Source organism: Ixodes scapularis, unplaced genomic scaffold (genome assembly GCF_016920785.2).
Source record: "Ixodes scapularis isolate PalLabHiFi unplaced genomic scaffold, ASM1692078v2 PGA_scaffold10__122_contigs__length_95168666, whole genome shotgun sequence".
NCBI classification, from domain to species: Eukaryota; Metazoa; Arthropoda; class Arachnida; order Ixodida; family Ixodidae; genus Ixodes; species Ixodes scapularis.
In genome coordinates this window covers 80,273,865-80,283,395 of record NW_024609836.1, presented here as the reverse complement: position 1 = coordinate 80,283,395, position 9,531 = coordinate 80,273,865, and positions in this window count along the sequence as shown.

Here is a 9,531-nt window from a genome sequence, read left to right as displayed (position 1 = left end):
TACAAACTAGATGTGCAAAATTTTCTTTTGTGTAAGAAGTATTTATTAGCTTATGATGGTTGGTAATTTTTAATTTGTCTTCACTAATTTAAATGAATGAAAAGTCTACTAGTGTGACAGCAAGTTTCTTCGGTATTTAAATTACTTCACCTGTAAATATTGATAGCCTAAATCGGATATCCACGCTTGGTTCGAAAAAGCAGAAAAGGCGGTGGAATCAAACCTACTTATGTGGTCTACTATTCTTAAAGATTTGTTTTGTTATACACAATGTCGGGAGGCTTAGTATCTTTGTTCAGGGAAGGTTGCTTCTGTGTACGCCCACGCATGCAGGCATATCAAATATGTTTCTTTTCTAATTTGTTGTAGTAACGAATCTCGCACCTATCTCTAACGCATCGCGCACCATGAATCTAGCACCGTGAATGCGTAGTAACGAATCTCGCACCATGAATGCCAACTAGTTGGCATTCATGCAGGTGTACTCTTCCACGTCTGTGTGGTTGAATGGTGTCGGCGTCGCCGTCGGCATCGGCGTATCCGCGCGTGCTGATTATGAGACGTTCACCCGCAGCGGGGAACGTTTCCGGGGAAAAATTTCACACTAAATTTAACGGGGAAAATTTCCCACTAAATTTAGCTGAAAATGCACATCACGTGACTTCCAACACCAGATCAGTTTCCCCGCTCAATTCAGCGGGGATAATGACCTCGCGACTTTGCGTCACGTCATCCATGATCAAATTCAGCGGCAGGAGGAGAGGGGGAGGAAAGGAGAAGGAGGGTAGGAGTAGAAGAGGGAAGGGAAGGAGGAGGAGGGGCATACCCTCCCCATTGTACCCTCCACTCCTTTGGCTGAAGAGCTGCGCTCCAGTTTCGCATTACAGAGATTTGTAAACGTTTTTAATTTTTTTTAACATTTAGCCGATACCTGTTTAAAAATTAATCGCAATTAAAGCATTAATTGATTGATTGGCAGGTTAATCGATTAAGTGTTCAGCCGAATAAAAAAGCTGAACAATACTTGGACCACTGTTGCAAATGAAAAAGCCTTTTCGTGGCTTAGTCAATGACAGTTGACGGATTTCTAATACATTTGGTTTACTATGCATTTTAGTGATTTCAGTCAGATTGTTTTTTGCATTATCACGTTTGTTAGCTCCGTCGATTGCGTTCCTCACCCGAGGGCACAACCATTGCATACCCTCAAACATTTCGCTATTTTTAACTTTTTGGGGCTTGATGTTACGAATTTGTTAAGCTCAGATTTCAAAGTGTTGATGCGTTTAATAGTCTTACCCAAATTCGAATTCCTCTCCTCACATCTTCCCTTTCCTTCCTTAGGCTTTCTACACACCTTTCGTTTTCTCCCGTTAGCGGCGTCGACCTACTTGAATTGTATGTCACATTAAAACACTACTCAAATGCCAAACGGCTCCGAAACTGTCTTCAAGTTGCTCGAAACCACATGAAAAAAGGAAACTGTCACGATGTTCTCTAATAGATTTGTGTTTATCTGTCCCCCACTAATGCGAACGGTGAGCTTCCAGCATACTTTTGACACTAATCATGGTTCGTGCCCCGACTTTTGTAACTATAAAATCTGACTGTCCTATGCCAAGTGTTTGCGATCCGCACATTATTCCCTCAAAGCATTGTTCAGCATCGACATTAAAACTCCTGTTGTAATGTGTGATGTAATGGCGGAAGAGTGGCTTCGACTGGGTTTCCTATGCACCCTGCAGAGACATCCTACTTTGATGAGTTTAGTTTCTAAAAACTGAAATGATCTTCACTTGGCCTTTTTGTTCAAAACTTAAATTACGACATAATATTTTTAATACATCTCACCATGTCTTTAGGTATAAAATCGTCAAACACACACACAAAATATCATTCACAACTTCTTAACAATCGCTGCAGCTCTCTTCACAACACCCCAAGGCGTTTCTATTTCGGGATAAAGAGATCTCAAGTATACTTTTTACAATGCCAGAGGAATTTTCGAACCGATGCACACACACTTTTTTGCAGTTATAAATTTGAAAGCAACCGCCATATTCCATGGCGCTTGCTTTCAAATACTTTCTTAACAACGCGAAGTTGCTACCCACACATTTGAAGACAACCTCAATGGGATATGAGGGATAAGAATGCGTGCGAAAAGAAGGTGCGTGTGTGGGATTGGCAATTGCCTCGGCCTTGTCCGAAATATCTGAGAGCTCAGGCAGAAACACACACGCACAGACGTGCACGCACATGCGCACATGTACACGACGCATATGTACATTCATGTGCATGATTAGGAGCACGCACGCATGCACAGACGCACCTACGCAGTTGCGAACGCACTAGAACAAAAGAAACCAAAGTTCTACGTTAGAACAGTCTGGATGTAATCCTTGCTGGCAATGGTATATCGCAACTACGCCCATCCCTTTACGGTAGTAGGCTATATATATATTATTTATTTCTTATGGAAAGCATTTGCGTGGTATTGATGGTTTGATAGCAAGTTTAATATTATCGTACTCAAAGAAGTATGTTCTTCATCATGAACCAACTCAAAGCGCGGTTTTAGCTCGGCAAAATCGCGCAGTGTCGACGATGCTGTTTAGTTGTGCAGGCAAAGCTTTTCTATGATATTCTAAAACTCGCTTATGAGTTGTTTACTCATGTATAACGTAAAACCGCTTGATAGATGGGCTGAGAATGTGGGTTGTAGTAATCTCACAATGAGAATTGATTCGTCCGAAAATAGGAGGCAGAAAAAGAAAGAACAGCGTTGTAGAACAATTTGACAGCAGATATGCCATCGCGAAAATAAGATGAACGTCCGAATACCTAAAGCGTGAAAATATTGCGCCCTTAAAATGCAATTCTTATCTGTTTTGTTTCTTTTTCACTAAGATACCTTAGAGACGCATAAGCAGGGAGGAGCGAAAATATTGCAATGGTTCCCTCATCTTGAAGCTAGATGTCGACGATTTTGTTACGAATTTTGGGATGTTTTGTGCAGACCTCTGGTTGAGTAGGAGATCTTCATATGTTTTATTTAATTTTATCTTCTAGCCAGTAATAATAATCAAACAAATTGTTGCAGAAGTTTGCCGGAGGAATGAATGTTCCTTAAGAATATCTCGCTGTCTCGGTGGCAACGTGGATTATTCTGTTTTCACCTTTTCGGCGAAAAAAATATTTTTGTTCACTTCCAGGTGCAGTGTGAATAATCATTGTTGCGTTGTACTTTGCGACGATTGTTCGCGCTTTAGCCGACAGACGTTGCCCGTTTCAATGCATATTTTTTCATGCATTTCTTATTATATTTGAATCAGCGTAAGACGAAATTGTGAACACAAAGAAAGGGTATTTTCGGCGACTGTCAATTTTCTCCACGCATAAAACGCATCGTGTTTTCCTAGGAGAACAATGCCTGTTTTCGCTTGAATGCGAACCGTAGGTGCTTGTCCTTTTACATTACGTAAAGTCGCCAGGCTCAGCTTTACTTTAACGTATGTTCGTGTTAAAATTTCCATTTCGGAGGACAGCGGCACAGCGATTTTTTACTTTCTCTCATTAGCTTGGACTAAGGTCACAAAACCCTGGGAAACATAGAGCAATGCCTTCCTTGCCCAGATAGTCGGACTCAACAAAACACCCAACATACAGAAGACAAAACCACGCAATGTGATTGGTTGAACGTTCTCGGTTGACAAGACAATCGTCACTTGGATCTCTTCAAAGCTTCGAAGCTTCCAAAGGGTCGTTCTGAACCAGGCCAAGATCGATAGGCAGCACCGTCGTACGGAAAGTGTTCCTTGACAAGAGAAGTGTCTTTGGCAACATCTGTGCGATAAACTTATCAATCGTGGTCATCTCTCCAGATATCTTACAATGACATTTCGCTCCTCTTACGTATTTCAAGGCAAAAAATGTTATTTTTTAATGCCTCCAACCACCGACGTTGCATGTGGTGGCGGTACGAAGATGTACTCTTGTTTCGCCGGTGTGTGAACAGCAAAATCTCGGCGTACAAAAAACGTCTCTATAAAACTACCCGTGACCAGTGAATTTAGATCGGGTGACAAAGAATACAGAAGTCAAGGAAACACTGCGCATTCCATGTGTTAGCTTGGCCCAGCTCGTTTGTCTACTCGTTTGTCTTGCCTCGGCGGGATCTGTAATGGATCCTCAGTACGTGACTTTTGCGAGCGCACGGGTTTGCGGGCACGGGATTGTTTTTTTCAGTGATAATTTAAAAAAAAGGATATATCGAAAACAATTTAAAAAAAAAAAGACACGCCCACAATCGTGATTGAACCTGGGTCCGGTGTATGCGAAGCGGACACCTTTCAACTGAGCTACTCAGGAATTTTTCTCTTTTTATTTATTTCAAAAAGCGAAAATGCCAAGTCACTTCAAAAACTCTAAAGGACTTTTTCAGAACATGTGAAAAGCTCGCATATCGAGCAGCCTCTTACAAATGCCCAACCACTCGGGCTTTGCCTCACACTTAGCAAATACAATTTCTACTTCTTTCACATTGGGTTCGCCATGCCTGACGGCACTACTCGTAGTAATACCGCCATTTGACTGTAGGTCGGAAGGTTCGTTGACGATTTCCCTCCAGCAAAGACACTCCAGGCTCGGAGTGCGGCAGCACCACGCATTGGTCAAATATAGTAAAGAAATTGTACACGTGCGTATTCATCTCGAAGTACGTACTATGTCCTTTACGTTAGCGCCAGTGATGTCTTCAGCCACGACAAGGGGGCGACGGCTCGGCGACGTCTTCGTGCAAATCGTCTTGGTAATCGGGCGTGTCGTACGGGATGAATCCCAAATCTTCTGATCGGTCCAAAATTTCTCTTTTGAAGGGAGATAGATTCGCCGGTACCGCGAACGACAGTTCTGAACTAGAGGTCCCATGCCCGTCGTCCGCTGCCATCTTCGAGTCCCACGATACGTTATACGACGCCATGTTGAAAATTACGCAGTGTACACACAACGCTTCCGGTTCTCTATGCAACTGTTTTTTTTATTTTTTTCAATCAACGTATTTGCAGCTTTTTAGACGCCACACAAATTGGGTTTCATATTCTTTCTTTTAATATTGAGTGTGAGCATTCAATGACCAATGACTGATTAAATTTGGTGGTTGTGTCAGTGTGTCGAAACTTTAGAAAACGGCCCATGACCAAAGAGAAGAAAGTGAGCGCGACTTAAACCGACCCTTTCTCTATCGACGGTTTTTGGGCGGAAAGAAAACGGATTTCGAGGCGCCAATTCTGTTCTGGGTAGTTGCATGGGCTCTCATATATCACGTATTACAAGAAAACCTCATTGTCTACAACCACGTCTCTGAGCTTGAGTGTGCGAACGTGTACGAGTAGGTGGGTTTGGGCGCTTTTGTATGACAGATGCATAACAATCGAAAAATTGACTATGAATGTCATACATGAACTTGAAAGGAAACAAAGTATACAATTGTATCTCGTAATATTAATTTACAGGTGAAACAGAAATGTCGGTTTTTGCTAGTTTTCCTGCACATATTATGTATATCATCGAGGTTCAGATATGAGGCTCACTTTAGTATGCACGAATTTGTAAAACTATTTAGTATATTCAGCATTTGTTGTTCTCTTGGAGCTAGGGAAAATTATCGCTTAAGATATTTAGCATCAGGGTTTCAAAAGCTCTTTTGTCACGCTCGTGTTGCCTTTACTATTCAGTTGACACATAATGCTTTTCATAGCCTTGAACACTGATAGGTGAAAATGATCCCTGTGCTAAGAATCTACTTTTTTTTCTGCCGATGGTTATTTTTAACGAAATCTCAAAGGTAGGGAAATATATATTTATTTATTCTGCATAATGTGCCCGCAAACAACCCGAGGTCTTATTAGTTCGCACATATTACAAACAACAAACAAACAAACAAGGTGTTTTTTTAGAAAAAATAAAAGGAAATTAAAAAAAAAAAAAACGACGGAGAACATCGGAGAACAACAGAGAACAGATATTGGTCTAGCGGCCAACAATGATCTTCTAAACTTTGATAGGGGCGAAAACAATTCTAAATCACTCCTATCGCGATTATAAAGAAGCTGAAGGGGTGTCATCTGGGACTGAACACCAACTTTCTGCGGGTAGGAAAGAAATGAAAATCTTGTACGCTTTTCAAGAACACTGGAAGAAATCGCACTTAAAAGTAAACGTGCATCATTGTAGCGTTCACTGTCTTATACAAAAAGAGTAATGTGTCGCGGTAATCTTCTTTTGTGCTTCGCCACCAGGTCAAGCAGATCAAGAAAGTATTCATAATGAAAATGAATGCGCCTCCCAAATCATCTATCGTAAACAATACGCACGATATGACGCTGATTTTTTTTTTTCTAAAATATATGATTGAGTCGATCCAATAATGCTCCATACGACTGAGCAGAACTCAAGTTTAGACAAAACAAGGGCGCGAAATATATGAATCATGCTAGAGTAAGTGCAAAAATTCCCCGTCATTCGGGAAATAACGCCTAGCACCTGGGTAAGAATTATACACAACTTTCGAAACATGCTCAGTAAAGGAAAGGCGGAAATCAAACAGCAGTCCCAGGTCACGAATAGTATCTGACCTCGCGATAGCTGAACATAACATGGTATACGAGCACTTGAAACTAAACATTTGAGAGAAATCTCTCTGGTTGGGGATTTGTTTAGGAATTGGTTGGTTGCCATATTTTAATTATAATTATTATACGAGCACTCAATGCAGCTTGTGTTACGGGTAAAGGAAACAACCTTGGTCTTACTGGGTTTAAGTACCAAATTATTTTTCAAGCACGAGTTTAGGATTGCCTGAACATCGGCTTGCATCCTTAGGCAGTCAGCAGTTGATTGAATTTTGCGATAAATCTTGAAGTCGTCTGCAAACTGCAGCACCTTTGAAAGCTGAACACAGTCTACCAAATCATTGACAAAAATGTTGAGTAACAACGGCCCCAGATTGGACCCTTGAGGCACTCCAGTATTTAAAACACATGAGGCAGAAAGTGGCAGCCTATCAAGTTCATATATTTTATTGGCGAAGCTCCTTAGGGGCTAGCCATGTCCGTATGCCCGTCCGCCGTCCGGCGTGCCCCTGCTTGTGAGCTCACGAGCTCCTGCTCGTAAGTTAAGCAGCGAGAGCAAGAAAAAAAAAAAAAAAGAAAAGATTAAAAAAAAAAAAATAGGGGTTTCTGAGTTGCCATCCTATCTGTCTTCTTACAAAAAGAAAAAGAAGAAAACCGCGCATTCTCCTACTGACATTAATGAAAACGGCACCATCCGCACTACCTATGACCAAAATCAGTATCATCAGCACCACCCGAGTTTCGTCCCAATCAACATCATTCACCACGTGGAGATGCGGTAATTTTTATTCATAGTTTTTCAATAATACACAACATATATCTTCATAGTGTATTGTCAATAGTTTCTTTGGAGGATTTCCACAGTTTTGTGATTGCTTTCCGAAAGGTCTTAGAAGGTTCCTCGAAAATTACGCGGAAGTTCAGAAATGCAGTTGTGTTTTACACCGAGCTACATACACTACATTTCGTGGAAGTTCTTCGTCTGTCACCTAATAAGACCCCATCAATAGCATTACGATTGTTGAATATCGATAGTTTCTCAATATTTGACAATAAACAGTTCCACGATAGTCCACGAATGATAGTATTCTATCGACTTTCACGATAATCAACTATCGATAGTTTTACGATACTCTGCTATCGATAGTAGAATCGATGGTGTACATTGGATAGTAATATTGATCGGTTTAAGGTAGTCGACGATCGTTAGCACTATCGATAGCTTTTCATTATACAAAGTCATATTTGGCTTCCACAATCGATAGCATCGACACTGCTGTCGATAGTTTGCATCCCTAGTGCATGTGTTCGTTGATGCGCGCATGACCCTTCACGTGCATCTGCGTGTTCGCGTGTATGTATGTTCGTGCGCATGCGCGCGTCTGTGAGCGTGTGTGTGCACGCGTGAGCATGCGTGTCTGTGCACGGATGCGCGTGTGTGTACTTTCGTTGCGTTCAGCTGTCGTAGATAAAGACACTGGATCCTGGGAAAAATGCGCCAAGCTCTCCTCAATGTCGCCATTTCGGTTTATGAAATGAGCAGTTTCTCATTGACCTCAATATTCTTTGTGAGCCTATTTAATTTCGCTGGTGACAGGCATATTTATAAAGAAGTTTCAATGCCTCCAAGCCCCGACGCCGCACGACGTGCGGCCTCGGTGGTTGGAAGCATTGAAAAATAATTTGTCTTGAAAGACATAATAAGAGCAATATAATTGTGAGATATCTGCGGAGATAAGCCTTATTGATAACTTGATTGCATACATAGTGCCAAAGACGCTTATCTTGGCAAAGAGCCGCTTTCAGGACGATGATGCTCAAAAGCGAACTTGGACTCGTTCAGAACGACCCTTTCCAAGCTTCGGAGGTTTGGACGGACCCCTATGGCGATTGTCAAGGCAGAGAGCAACCAGTCAATCAGCTCACGTGGTTCAGTTTTTTGTATGTTAGTATTTGATTGTGCCAGACTATCTGGCAAGGAAGGCAAGGGCGCTATATGTCCCAGAATTCAGTGACTTTAGTATTAGCTTTTGAGAGAAAGATTAAAATCGCTGCTGTCGTCGGAAAAGAATATTATAATAGTAGCATGCTGTAAAAAGCAACTGAGCCTAGCGAATTCACGTAATGTAAAGGCTCGTTCACCTTGGGTTGACATTCAATCGAAAACAATCATTATTCTTCTAGGAAAACACAATAGTATTACGTGTAAAGAAGCTTGACAGTCGCTGAAAACACTTTCTTTGTATTCGTAATTTTGCTTCATGCTGACGCAAATCATATTGACAAAATCATCAAAAATATACATGAAGGGGGCAACGTCCGTCAGGCAAATCGTAAAGGATCCTCGGAAGGTACAACGCAACAATAATTGTTTACACTGCACCTGGATATGAACAAAGAAAATGATGGAAAAAAAAGCCAAAAACAAAGAGGAAGAGAAGAAAAAAACCCCACAGGACGAAGCTGTGTTCGGAACTGAAGTTTTAGTAGCAAAAAAAACAACAAAAAAAACTCATCACCACGTGGTAAATGATGTTGATTGGGGCGAAGCTCTGGTGGTGCTTGTCAGCGTAAACGCTGAGCGGCAGCATGCCAAGCCTTTCGTTCGTTTTCATCCATCTCACGCTGCGGTCAAATGCTCAAATGCGTATATAACCAGGTTCCATACCACACCTTCTCTTTCTGACATGGATGAAAACGAACGAAAGGCTCGGCATGCTGCGGCTCACCGTCTACGCAGACAAGCACCACCAGAGCTTCGCCCCAATCAACATCATTCACCACGTGGAGACGCGGTTTTTTTTTTCGCCCTACACGAGCACTACAGCACGTGCTCACGTGCTCGTGAGCACGTGAGCGCGTTAGCTCACGAGCAGGAGCACGTGCACCCGACGGCGGA